Here is a 14207-nt window from a genome sequence, read left to right on the forward strand (position 1 = left end):
CGGGCTGCCGTGTCACGTCCATCGCTGCCCTTGGGTGCGGCTGTGCTCCCTCGGGCATTTGCAGAACGCTGGTGGTAAGGTCGAGTGCAGCGTGTTCATGGGCATGGTTAGTGCTGGACTTGGCAGTGCTGGATTAACAGTTGGACTCGCTGATCTTTGAGGTCTGTTCCAAACTAAACGGTTTTGTGATAGGACTGCTTAATTAAATAAATGATGCCAGAAAATTGGTGAGTGCCTCTCTTCACACGCTCCCCCCACACACACAACCACACACCTCTGTATTCAGGATATGATGCACTTGCTTGTGGGATGTTTTATGTGAGATACTTCTCTGCAAGACTGTGGGAATGAAGGAGGAAGTAAACCCTAAGATACATACAAATTACCATAAAACAAAAAGAAGTTAAACCCTGCTTTTTTTTTTTAAATCAAATAAGACTCCTTGTCTATGGGTGATTAAAAAGCTAGACAAAAGTTTAAGGTCCAGTTATTCATCTTGCCAACTGCAACTCAAAAAAGGAAGCAATCCAGAAGTTTGTGTGTAGTTCTATCTTTCAAGCTGACCCTAAGAAATGGTATGAAACTGTCAGGGGAGGTTCGGATTGGATATTAGGGAAAGGTTCTTCCCACAGAGGGTGGTTGGGCACTGGAACAGTCTCCCCAGGGAAGCTGTCACAGCAAAAGACTGAGAGTTCAAGAAGCATTTGGATAAGGCTCTCAGGCATGTGGTGTGATTCTTGGGGCTGTCCTATGCAGGGTCAGGAGCTGAACTTGATGAGCCTTGTTGGTTCCTTTCAATTCAGGATATTCTGTAACTTTAAATTTGCTGTCATCCTTGCTTGAATTCTGTGTGTATATGTAAAAATGCTGCCTTTTTTTTTCTTGTTTTTTTTCCTTTTTCATGCATGGATTGTGTAGGTTTGGATAAGCTGATAGTGTGACAGTCTTTTCTGTCTTACTTTCTGGATATGCTACTTAGTAGTTTCCAATGGTAATGATATTCACTGATTATTAGGATTTCCAAGTAAGTACTCACTCACACTGCGTCCCTAATATTTTATTTTACTTTTCAGTTGTAGTAGTGGAAATATTGAAGCTGCTAAATATGTACAGTTCATTAAGAAATAAGGTTTCCTCCCCCATGAATTCTGGAGTTTAGGAAAACTGATACAGATGGGTTTCTGGTCTATGTCTGTGCTTTCCAGGGAGTATCGTAACATAAATAGAAGGGTATAAACATCTGATACATAAGAATATTCCTATGTCTCATAGTATTCCTCTATCTTGCCATGTCAGTGCTGTTGCTACAGAAAAAAGGATAATCAGTACATTTGACAGAGAGACTTGTTGAATCTAAACAAAGTCTCATCTCACAATTGGATTTCACTTTTGGACTTAGCTTCTTCAAAGGATCTCATGGTAATAATTTGCCAGCCTTTCTAGCATAGTTTTGTAAGCAAGACAATTTCTGTTGTCTAAACTTAATTTGCTGCCTAAGGAATGTAAAATATCTATTAAAACAGTAAAGGAATTTACAACACAAGTGGTGCACCAAGGAAGCAAGATGAAAGTTCAGGGAAGCAGGATAAAAAGATTACCCCTTTATCAGGGCTGGTCTTTGATAGTGTTTTATGTAAAGTCTGTAAAATACTAAATACATTGTGGAATACAAACCAAAGCAGTAAACACTCTGAAGAGTATCAGGTAAATATGTTACTTCCTGGGCCGTAGCTGTAGTTAATTTTCAAACAATTATGATCCATGTAAAAAATGTGGGGGTGTGTGCAGATGTATGCCACTGCCCTCTTACGCATGAAGTGTTTGACTCAGAGAGGCTGGAATACTCTGGTGCCAGCACTGAAAGGAAGAGAATTGCTGTTACATTGAAGAATTTATTCTTTCTTGCTACCAGCTGTAAGCAGGGAATTGCACTCTTTGGATATCTTTACGTGAGGAGGCTTCACTTATTGAAATCATCCCATCCTTATGCACAGTTCATTAGCTCCTTGTACAACTTTTACTAAGTACATGATGCAAAGGGCAGAAATTCCTTAAGAACACACATTTGAAAGATGAGGCCCTCCAGTTACTCAGCCACCTGGATTTCTACAGTTTAAATGTCTATTAATATTTATTTGTATTTTACACATTTTTGGCGAATGAATTGTACTTTTGTCACTGGGTTTCAGGCACACTTTTTTTCTTCAATGTATGTTGTTTCTCTTCACCTGGAAGCTGTTGAGTAAAGGAAGAAGCAAAGGACAATAGGAAGAACAGCAAAAGACAATGTCAGTAGCAGAAAGAACTGATAACACCTTTTTCTTTCCTTTTTTCTGTGTCTGCATCCTTAGTGCAATAAACCCACTGTGGTCTCTGCACTCCTCTTTCAGCAATACCTTCTTTTTCCTCTCTAGGCTGAACAGCCTAAAGGCCTCTCCCCATGTCTTTAGCCCACTCTCTTGAAACAGTCACACTTTCTATTCTAACTAACTCTTACTGCAATAATTCCTGTTTCTGGCACATTTCCAACTACTCTTAGTTTCTCCTCTGTCTTTAAAATGTGGGAAAATCTATACTGTGCCTGGCTTTGACCAGCACTGGTTAATTGGTAAGTTGGCAGCTCACAAGAAGAAACAGCAACATCTACCGCACCCTTTGCTGTAAGAGGGACATTCAATATTAGATTATTTTTCTATGACCACTGTTTTCTATAAAACATCTAGAATCATAATATCTTTCCAGATATTCTATCAGATTCTGCAATGAATTATTGGGAAGAGGGGCTAGGAGATGCACTCTGTACTCATCTGCATCTAGTTTCTTAGGAAATGTAATGGATAAGTAGTATGGGATATTCCAGAATTGCACATTTTTCAACATGCAAATCTTCAACATAAAGACTTTTGATAACTAACGTTTTGCCCTAAATACACTAACACACTACAGAAAAATACCAGGTCCAATCTTCCTCCTAATCCTCCAAATATCCCTGAAGATTGTTACCCTTGACAGCAGGGATAATCCATGTGCCTGAAAAAGTCATGTTAGCACTATATATATTTAGAGTAATAAAACAAAACTGAGTGCCATGTAGAGAAATGCAGGCCTGCAAGAATAAACATATGAAGCTATAATTAATTTATTTGTGAATTCCATCCTGAAAGTCTTCAGATAACTGCAAAAGGCTCAAACATAATAAGACTTATGGAACAAGATGTGTTATGTCCTATCAGAAAGAAAACACAATAGTGTCTTGTGGCAGTCATAGTCTGAATTAATTTTATTTGTAGGTTCATAAGCGTCTTTTTGTTTTGAGCTACATTTTTGTACCAAAATATTTTTAAAGCTTTTTTTTTAAATTATTTTAGTCAGAAAGGATCGTGTTTTTTTCATTTGTAATGTCCACATTAGCCTGTCTTTCCCATTCAATACAGATCTCAAGCACAGATCAAAAAGGTTAATCTTGTAAAACACCCCTTGAAGATATGGTGGCAATCCCCTTCTGGAGGCCATGCAAAATTCCCACTGACATCCCTCTAGTGAAAGTTTACTGCTGATGGCCACACTGATGTTGCTGGTTTTACATTGGCAAGTACAGCACATCATGAAGGATGGCCCATGGCCAAGATGTTCTTCAATGGCTTCATTTCTTTTTCATTAAAGAGTTGATTTTTTCTTTTTTTTTTTTTTTCTTTTTTTTTCTTTTTGGTGTGGTTTCATTTTCATGTTTTTCAGGGAGGTAAGGGGGATTGCAGTTTGGTCTTACTTCACTGTCTTGGTTTTTTTGTTTTTGTTTTTTTCTTTCAGTTAGTACCAGCTTTAAATCATCTAGCTCAGTTACTGTTGACAATAATTCCAGCAGCAAGGACCTCATCATGGTTGATACTGATCCAGTTGGTTTGCTGGCAAACTGAGTTTTGTGCTATCCTTAATGCACTTTCTGGGTTGTGAGCTAGTTTTAACTACATCAATGACAAATGTACTTCTAAGGCTTTTGCATCCTGCCAGAAGAATCTCTGCTGTTCTGGTATTTGTGAGAAGTTTGGAGAAATGAGTTGTGAAACTAGAAGCCCAAATGTACCGACAGTACATTTTTATGCTGCATTCTAGGCATCCAGCTTTCTTGAGTACAGTATCATTCATGTACTCGTGTTGTAAGCCGGTTCTCCCTGATAAGGTGAACCTGGGATTGTAACTTTGTACATATTGCTGCTCTTGCAATGACTTAATTTGAGTCACAGGGAGGAAATGTGCAATACAAAAAGTTTCTGTGGCATTAAAGAATAAACATGTTACAAGTATTCAGTATTTGGGTGAGCTTTTTGTTACAAGACATTCCCACCAGGTTAGTCACAGGAAAATGCTGGGTTTGTGGGCACTTATGATCCCATAAACTAGCTGCATCATTCAGTGCTGTACCTTATGGAAATGCAATAAGGTGCTGGGTTGTGTAGTTGGTCAAGGACTTGATTTAAATGTTCATTATGCTGATGGGAACATTGTGCCTGCATCTCATTAACCAGTAAGCTTGAATTTGTCCTTACTACAAATAAGGTTAAAAGAAAAACAAAGGAGAATGCATGTTTGAAGAAATCAAGCCAGATGGTACAACTGTGAAGATTTTAGAAGAGGACCAGAAATGTTAGAATCCATTCTTAATAACTTTATTCCAAAATCAGAATATCTTTTTCCTTCTTTGCGTATAGCTGATAAGCTGCAGACCTAATCTTTGAGGCTGCAGAACTGGTCCTAGTGCTTCTTTGTCCCTCTAGAACTAGTGTTCTCTCCACAGGGGAGATTCTGGTGGGGACAGAGCATACCAGATTATGTGTTGTTCTGCTCTTGGTATCTCCCAGCCCCATTAAGGTCTGGTCTCCCAAAGATTTGTAAGTGATTCAGAATGTAGTGTTAGAATTATTGACTGCCCTAGACATTTTGGAATGCTTACATGCTGTTTTAATAGTTTGCTATATTGTTAGCAAATTGTAAGCTATTAAAAAGCTATTAGTATTTTCCCCACTTGCAAGGGCTGCATTCCAGTCACAGGGTAAAGCTTTTTCACATGAACAATAAACCACTAAACATATAAATATTGAATTAAAATTATTATGTTACTGACTCTAGACTGAGAACAGGCAGAACTGTAATAAACCACTTCCAGTGATAGTGAGCTGGAATGACTAAAGTCCAGTTTTATCTTTGAGGAACACCGTGACAAGTGTTTTGAGCTTTGGACACCCAAATATGTTCAAACCCAAGAAGAGATGAGTTGCAGGGCCCAAACAATTCTTCCTTTTAAATAAGCAAAAATATCGTGGAGGATATTCAACATTCATCAAAGTTTACTTAGTCTTCATTACCACACCTCATTATCAAAGTGTCTGAAAGAAACCAAATGTCTGGAGACTGGATACTTGGCACATATATTTTTTGACCAAATAATTTTTTAAAAAAATTTTTAAAAATTTGCAATTTTAGATAGGAGAAGGAATTGCTGTGGAGAGTCAGCTGCACTTTTGCATGTGGGTTGTGGAGAGGAAAGGAGGTTGTGGGTTTTAGGAGATGACCCATCATGTCATCTCTACAATTCCTAAATTCTGCCTTTTGTTATACTTTGTATTTCTAGAAACTACAGCTTCACTCTCTAAAATCCTGTGAGAAGACAAAGCTAGTCAGTGAGTTTCATGTACACGGAAGAACTCACAATACAGTACTATTTTATCTAGAGGGGTCCTTCAGTCAAATTAACCCTCCAAGGGCAAACATCCATAGCCAAAGACTTGGGGTCCTCCAATCAGTAATAGGGTGGAACCTCAGATCTATTCACACTTTCACACCAAATAAATCCTTAGAGCATATGAAGCATTCTTTTCAGTCTTTCTAGATGAGAAATTTTCATGTCCACTCAGAGTGTAGGCTCTACAACAAGGTGATGTAGAGGATTTTATTTCTCCTTTGGGTAACTGCATGACAGCATAATGAAAATTCAGAACTTTCTGCAGGTCTTAATAAACACCTTATCTGAAGTGTCTTTTTCCAAGAGAAGTTATTAGAAGTGCATTTATAGAGGCGTAACTCTTTAAAACCACTTATGCTTTTGTGGTCATGAAAGATAAAGTGTGACAAATGTGTAGCAATAATGTATCCGTAGTGTGGTTCCTGTTGTTTTATGATGAGTCCTGCAGTTCCTCCTACTGTCCAAATCAGGCAGTCTGTTGAAAAGCACCATAATCCCTTCACCTGCATCTCTTCTGCAGAAAGAGTTCGTTTGGATTTTGTTCCAGAAGAGTCTGTAGCTGTTTCACTCTCAGACTTGGGAGCAGGGACTGGTAAGATGCTCCAGGATAAATATGTGACATCTTTCCATGTCACATGGATTCATGATTCATGGATTTCATTAAATTCATGTGTTTTTACAGCAAAATCTACAAGAATATTAAATTCTAAACTAAGTTATTTTAGAATTTGAAGTGCTGCAACAGTTAGTTTGATAGTTTGCAAAAAAAGAAAGAAAAAAAGAAAGTTGTCATGGTAGTTCTTAAAAGCATGCACAGCTAGATTTTTTTCAGAGAGATTTATTTCCCTAAAATAGCATTTTCTTACTAAAAGTGCCTGCTGGGCAGAGCTATGTGACAGGCAAGTAGGATTATCAGCATGTTTACTTTTCAAACATCTCTGCCACACTTGAACAGTTCTGCTGTGGTGTCATATATAAACGATGAGATAGGTTGTGTAAGAGTTTGTGTACTAGGATATAAAAAATTAAAATATGTTACAGCATTTAAAGTGCACTACCATTTTAATTCCAAACTAGTCAAAGCAGTATCCTTATACCAAGGGAAAGCATTTTCTTTGACCTTAGTATCCCTTTTTGGAATGTACCCTCAGCTCCAAGGAAAGTTGCAGCCCATTAGCACAAATTAGGCCTCTTGGTTGTCTGAATGGTACAGAAGCTCCTTTACAGCTTTGGTTCTCTGCATTTCCTGGCACACTTGTGAAAGGATGTAGGCAGAGGTTTGGATGTGATCAGTGTACCAGCCATGTACCATGCTTTTGTCCATGATATCTTGGAAGCAAAAACCAAGGATTTATGACGTGGCTTGACTATGAAGGAAAGTTTTTAATTACATTGGCATGAAAGTAAGGCAATAATGGGACAAGGTCCCTAGTGGTTTTTTGCAGAATCACTATAATTCTGCTACCACAGTTCTCTATAAACAGAGAAATGTAGGAAAAAGGACCCCAAAACTATCTTTTTTCAAAATAAGATTAAGGAAGTGAGATAAATTTATAGAGTATTCATGGCACTACTTTGGATTCCTTTCATACAGCTTGAGACTTGGCTTCTAAGTCAATAAGGACATTGAGACACAAAATGAATTCTCTGAGGCTGCTAGCACTACAAGGCTATATAATCACTCTGGGATTGCCAAAGATTTATCTTTTTTTTTTTTTTTAAAAAGATTTGTGTCACTTTCACTCCCACACATCTGGCAAGAGAACTCTGCTCTGGCTTAGCTGAAAAATCTTATCTCATAGATCATTACTAGCAATAAATTCCAGCCTTTGTGCTTACTTATATTGTCCCAGAGCCTGGAGTCACTGATTTTGTAGAACTAGGAATGTGGGCTGTAAAATATTTACTCTCTAGCATGCCCCTACCACCAAAAGAAACCCCAATCCCAAAAAACCATGTCATGCCTCAAAACCAAGCCTCAAGCTCTTTCATTGTGAAGTCAGCTTTGAAAATGTAAATCACATGAAACTGGCTCTTGGGGCCAAAGAAAACAGGCAGCTGAATTCCATCCCCCAGCTAAGAATCAGCCTTTAAATACATCTTAAAAAGACACTTTATATGAGCTACAGTCAAACTCATTTTCAAGTAATGTTTTCCCACGTGTCCCAGAAAATGCAAACAGCAACTCTGTGTGTGGATGGACTGGGGCATTGACAATGGGTAAGTGTGCCAAAAACCTGCAAACTGCTAATGCAGTCCTACCACAATTCTTCTCTAAGGTCACACCTGTGCTAAAATAACCGATGTATTTTTAATTCACGTCATAGTCCTTACATATAGCTAAGGCAGCTGTGCTCTAAAGAACTGTCAGCAAATGGCATGTACTAGGTCTTTTTCTGCATACTAGTTCATATTGGTGAGCATTTTTTCTGGTATTGTCTTCTGGAAGCATTCTTATTTATGTGATTTATTGTGCTGATCCTCTTCTATATGACAGGCATGGGGAACATGAAGGCAGAGTTACCTCATACATGGAAGACTTGGCAACTTGTGGCAAAAACGACTGGAAAGATAAGAGAAGGTAAGGCAAACGAGACAAGGACTGGCACAGATGCATTTATCTCTACAGGTTCAATTAAATAATCTGCTGGGGAGGAAGCAAAGGAACAATTCCAAGCACCAAACTACAGATCTCCAGTTTAGCAACCTGTCTTCTGGAGTAGAATTAATCCTACTATTAATCCTACTATTAACAAGCAGGATCAGAGTTAATAACAACCAGCAAGTGTTACTGGGCAGCAAATGTATTCTCTGGGTGTGGGGGAGTATGGTATGGAGACACTTGAGATACAACATACTCTCATGTCTCTCTATTTCAGATTTCAGAGGAAATATTGGCAACTGGCTTATAATAAAACCAGAATACTTTCCAAGAGTCACAACAATCATTCTTGAGTAACTTACCCCAGCAAAAACATGGCAGAATAACCAATCAGCTTATAATGAACATGAAATGCCTTCCCCTTTGTTTTGATAGGACAAATTAATGTTTTGACTCTAGATAGTGTTGCATAACGTGAAACGTATTAGTTTTAACCAATATACCAGTACAATCCAGAAATAAGTTGTAACTTAATTTTTGGCATTTTAATTTTCAGTTTCCCCAGTGACTATTAGTGAGTGCCTGGAAGTGTTTTTTAATCAGTCCTGATACACATTCACATACCCAGCCATCAAGATTGAGGTTAATGCGTTATAGCTGCTCTGGGAGCCTTAACTCACTTGCATTGACTTTAGGAGGATTAAGTCAGAAACAATACTATTTTAATGCCATTTTTTGTATTTACTTGGCAAATACCCTTGTCAATTTAAAGTTTCCCATGGGAGGTGTCAAGAGGTCACTGAAATTCTCCTGGGCAAAGGAGGGAGAGTGGTTGAAACCATGGCCTCCATGCTGCTTCCTTCAGTATTTTTCTTCATGTCGTTAGTGCTGTACTCGGCACTTTCCCCCCCGCTTCCATTGGAAGAGGGAGTGAGCAAACGTAAAAATGTTAGTGAGAAATGGAGGGAAGAAACATAGAAAAGGCCTCCCTGCTGTTTTATTTGGCTACTTCTAGGCCTCAGTAACAGTAAACTTAGCCACAGAAAATTAGTATAGAATATATTGTCTAGTATGCACAAGAACTCCCAGATGCTTTCAGTGCATTTTTTTCCCCAGTTCATTCTATTATTCTACACAATCTTCTGGCCAACGATCACAAAGCCTTCTGACCTCTCTGTTATCCTATGGCAAGAAAATACAGTTCCCTAAGGCTGCAAAAGCATCAAGATTTCCAGAAATGAGGTACCTGCAATTTCCATGACCATCAGCATAGTTGTGAGCTGCATATTCCTCAGATACCACTAAGACAGAAATGCAGAATACAGGCTTGCCAGTCTTCTGAATTTCAGCTGAAAATACCTGAGTTGAAGTGTCATAGATAGCTTTGTTAAAGCTAGTGACTGTAGGAAGTGATCTGACCTGTGTCATACTTTGGATTAATGTGATCCTCTAACAAGCCCCCATGGTTTATTGTGTGATAAGCCAGGAAATTACACAATTAGTAAATTATTTCAGTTATACATTTCTCACCTTTTTAACTGCTGTAAGGTAGAATAAAACATCTGTGGGGATTTTGTCAGCAAGTGAAAACAAAAATAGTGCTAAGTAAACACATTACAACTTGATTAATGCAAGATAAACACTATGGGCTACACAGCTTTTGCTCCTCAGCAGGCCTATTTCACATTGTATGTTCATACATAAATTTCTCTTACTAACACTGCACAAGCAGTCTGGCACCATCCTTGACAGATGAGCTTTAGGAACTGTTACAAAGTGGTTTAAGTTATAGCTCCATCTGTTATATCCCATCCTTCTGATGGAGACTGTGTTCACTGTGGCAGAATAAGCAGAATGGAAGACGTGTTCATATCCTCACCAACTGCAGCTCAGAGTCTGGTGCCTTGGCTCACACCCATCTTCTCAGCACTTTGATCAATGACGCTCTGCTTCGTGCCCGAGTATGAGGGTGGGCGAACGTTTCCTTCTGCTGGTCCTGATAATCATCAGCAGAGGGAAAGAACAGACTGTGGTGAACAGGAGAAGCTTAACAAATCACAATGGGATCTGACTCAAGCTTTCTTTAATTTTACTGTGAGGAAGGAGGCCTTATAACAGTGCTTGTCCAAGCTCCACTATTGTTATGTACAGCGAGATACTGGGGGTTGTGGTGGAAAGTCTGCCCATTATGGATTTGAGCAAAATAGTTACTACAGTATCACTTTGTTAACCAGGTGGTTAACAAAGGTTGTGGGCCAGGACTGAACTGTGCTTCCTTTCCCACCTGGCAATGTTTGACCTCATGGTCTGTGGAGTCAGAATTTGTTGAAGTTTCTGGACAAAGTGGATTCGCCAATGTAGAGAAAGCAAGAGTAGTTGTCTGAGGAAAGGTGACAAAGCAGTATTAAGTGAATACAGTGAATTAAGTTACTCAGGGCACTGTGATCATTAACTAATGTACTAAAGGCCACAGTGGAACTGGATACAGAGATTAGTGCAATCAGACTTTTCCACAGGTGGAAAAAAAGTGCTATATTACTAAGCTAAAAATCACATCAGGGATATTTTAGAGCCATTGAAATAATTCTCATATATGTAACAGTAAGTACAGGTCTACTAAATAAGGCTTTAAACTACTGAGTATAAAAAAAAGTATACTCATATTTCTAATAATTAAAAGACAAAAGTATGTCCAATGTTATGTCCAAATATACTCTTTTGAGAAGCTCAACTGTCATAGACTTCATCTTTAAGGTTCCTCTTACAATGTTTAAAGAAGAGAAATTAAAATACTCCAAATGGCTGTGTAAGTTATCAAAATTAATGTCAGTGGGAAAGGATTAATTCAATGTGCTATAATTATGGCAGATTATTGAATTTTATTTCTGTCTTTCAGACATCTTTATCAAGAAATTGTTACAGATTCCCAGAATAAATGAAGTTGGAAAAGACCTCTTGAGATCATCGACTCCAACCTTTGAATATCACCATGTCAGCTAGGCCATGGCAGTAACTGAATGTCCAGTCTTTTCTTAACACTTCCATACAAAGGAAGAAACAGAATTTAGAGGAAATATAACAGTTACAGCAGTTTATAAAAAGCAGTTTTAAGTTGGTAGAGCTCCACAATAGACACAGTTGTGGCTCATACACCTCAGGTTTTCTGTCCTTTGTCTACACACATCAAATCAACCCCTTCAGAAAAAGGCTACATACCTTAGTTTTGCAAAACTTCTCTGATAGCATTCAGAATGGTTGTAGCAGCAATAAATCAAACAATACTAAGAACATTTGACTGCTGATGGGGAAGCAAATAGGAGGAAAGTATGCCATTCCTTGAGTATTGCTTGAGATTTAAAATTTTTCAAGAGAGATAGAATCACAGTCTTTTAGCCTATAATTTGAATTTAGAGAAGTTTTATTCTATATCAAGAACACAGCCAAAATGCATACTTCATCCCTTCCCCTAGGGGAGACATTACTGTCAGGACTGTGTGCAGGATACAGCAAAAGTTAGGGAACGTCAAAGACCCAACTGGTTCTCTTCTCCTCAGAGCATGTCTGCTTCAGCTCAAGCCACAGTCCTATTTAAATGTGAACTGTATTTTTTCCTGGCTGACTTCAGTCCCTAAGGGAACATCCATCAGCCAAGCAGAAGTGGATCACGCAATGTCCCAGCCTCACACTTGATACAGTCAACCTCAGGGTGACTTGGGAAAGAACTGTCACAGCCATCCTGAAACTAAGCAAATGCTGGAGTATTCCCACTCTGCAACCTGCCCATGGCTTTGGCTTGTGTTGTGCAGCTCATGTGAAAAAAATCTCCAAGTCTTTGGCTCTGTGAGTTCTCTAAACTGTATTGTTAAAAAGGAGTGAATGGAATTGGCTAAATCCCGTCTTGGTTTAAAAATGTCTTGGAAATAAAACCTGGAAGAGTGCACCACATCAGAGATGCTCAAGACAAGCAATTTAGGAGCAGCAGCTGAACTCATATATATATACACACACATACATACACACATATATGTATGTACACGTCTCACAAGTAACTGCAAATCAATATATCTTTGTGGAAGCAGCTCAATTAAGGCTTTAGTTGATGAAGAAGTGTTTTTAAGACTCTTGCACAAGCCAACCATTCTGACTGCTACAATTTGAATTGATGAACTCATCAGCTCAGCTGGAAAACATATCAATTTAGAAATGCATTTGAAGTGCAAATTGCATTAACACACAAATTTAATTTACAGGAAGCTCTTTATGGGTTTTAAAACTACTACTTAAACTATACAAATTGCTCCATTTAAACTGCTATGACAAAAATGGCAAAAAATGTTTTAGGAATGGTAACCATTGATTTCTATTTCACGCTAAATTTAAGTCTACATGGTTCATGAATGAACAAATGGTAAAATAACACTAGAGAAAGCACGCGATTACTTGAAAAGAAAAACGTTTAAAAGGATTGAAAAGTTAAATTTCTGTATTTGTCTTTGGTTTATCACAGCTAATAAAATTATGTAGAGTGTAGCCTTATTTGAGCTTTGATGTGGTGCTTTTAGTGGAGACAGAAGTCAAATCAGTAATTTAGTCAGGGGCATGCTTCTACCCCAGCCTCTGACAAAGGGGAAGATTATACCAAGCCCAAATATACATTTCAAATGTGCTAAAAGTGTGATATTTGATTTAAATTTGCATTTAGTCATTTGGGGAAACTTGACATACCCTGCCATAAAGCTATAAGAGAGCATCCAAAGCAAGGCTACAAAGATGGTGAAGGACTGTGAAGAAAAGTTATATGAGGAACAGCTGAGATCACTTGCTCTGCTCAGCCTGGAGAAAAGGAGACTGGGGGGAGACCTCACTGCAGTTACAGCTTCCTCGTGATGGGAAGAGGAAAGGCAGGCACTGATCTCTGCGGTGACCAGTGACAGGACCTGAGGGAATGGCCTGAAGTTGTGTTAGGGAGGTTTAGGTCAGATATTAGAAAAAGGTTCTTCACCCAGAGGGTGGTTGGGCACTGAGCAGGCTCCCCAGGGAAGTGGTTACAGAGCGACCAGAGTTCAAGGAGTCTTTGGACAATGCTCTCAGGTACACGGCGTGATTGTTGGGCTCTACGATCCTTGTTGGTCCCTTCCAACTCAACTCAGGATATTCTATGATTCTCCTATACTCCAGAAAAAAAGACTGTAAAGATCTGTAAACAGAAAAAGAATTGCATCTATGGGTATTTTCAGAAAATGCTCTTGTACAAGGAAACAAATAAATTGCGAATTCCTGTCCCGGCTCAGCCACGCCGTGTTCCCGCCGCAGGACCCCCAGCCCCAGGCGGCCGCACCTTCCCGCTGCGCGGGGCCGGGGCCGCTGCCGTCCGTCCGCCCGCCCGCTGCCACCTGGCGGCTGAAGGGCCGGCACTACACCCGCAGCCCCGCCTTCCTACGAATCCGGGCAAAGTTTTGAAGCTTTAGAACAACGAGTGTTTGAGTAAACTTTCAGCATTTATGCTCACATGAGAGCAAGAGAGACAGAGAGGCAGTAAAAGCTGAAGTAGGAATTACTGATAAATAATGCAGATTTCTCAAGAGCACGAAGAGCCTTGTTAGGAATGTGGTAGACTGGAACTTGATTTAAATCAGCCATTCACTCACCAGACAACAGAAAAACCTGTGCTCTGCCTTGATTTACGTTGCCCAACCAGAAAACACATTTTTCTGAAGTTTCTTCTAGTAGTAACTTCAAATGTGCACTCATCAGAGTTCAGCAAATTCAAGAACAAAAGCCGCTTTAAGCTCTGTTCTTCAAAGAAGGTTTTAGGCATCAGTGCCCCCGGTAGAGTACCGTCTGTACCTGTTCAGCTCAAACCAGCTC

The sequence above is a fragment of the Pyrgilauda ruficollis genome, unplaced genomic scaffold, assembly GCF_017590135.1.
Source record: "Pyrgilauda ruficollis isolate IOZ18807 unplaced genomic scaffold, ASM1759013v1 scaffold5, whole genome shotgun sequence".
Lineage (NCBI taxonomy): Eukaryota > Metazoa > Chordata > Aves > Passeriformes > Passeridae > Pyrgilauda > Pyrgilauda ruficollis.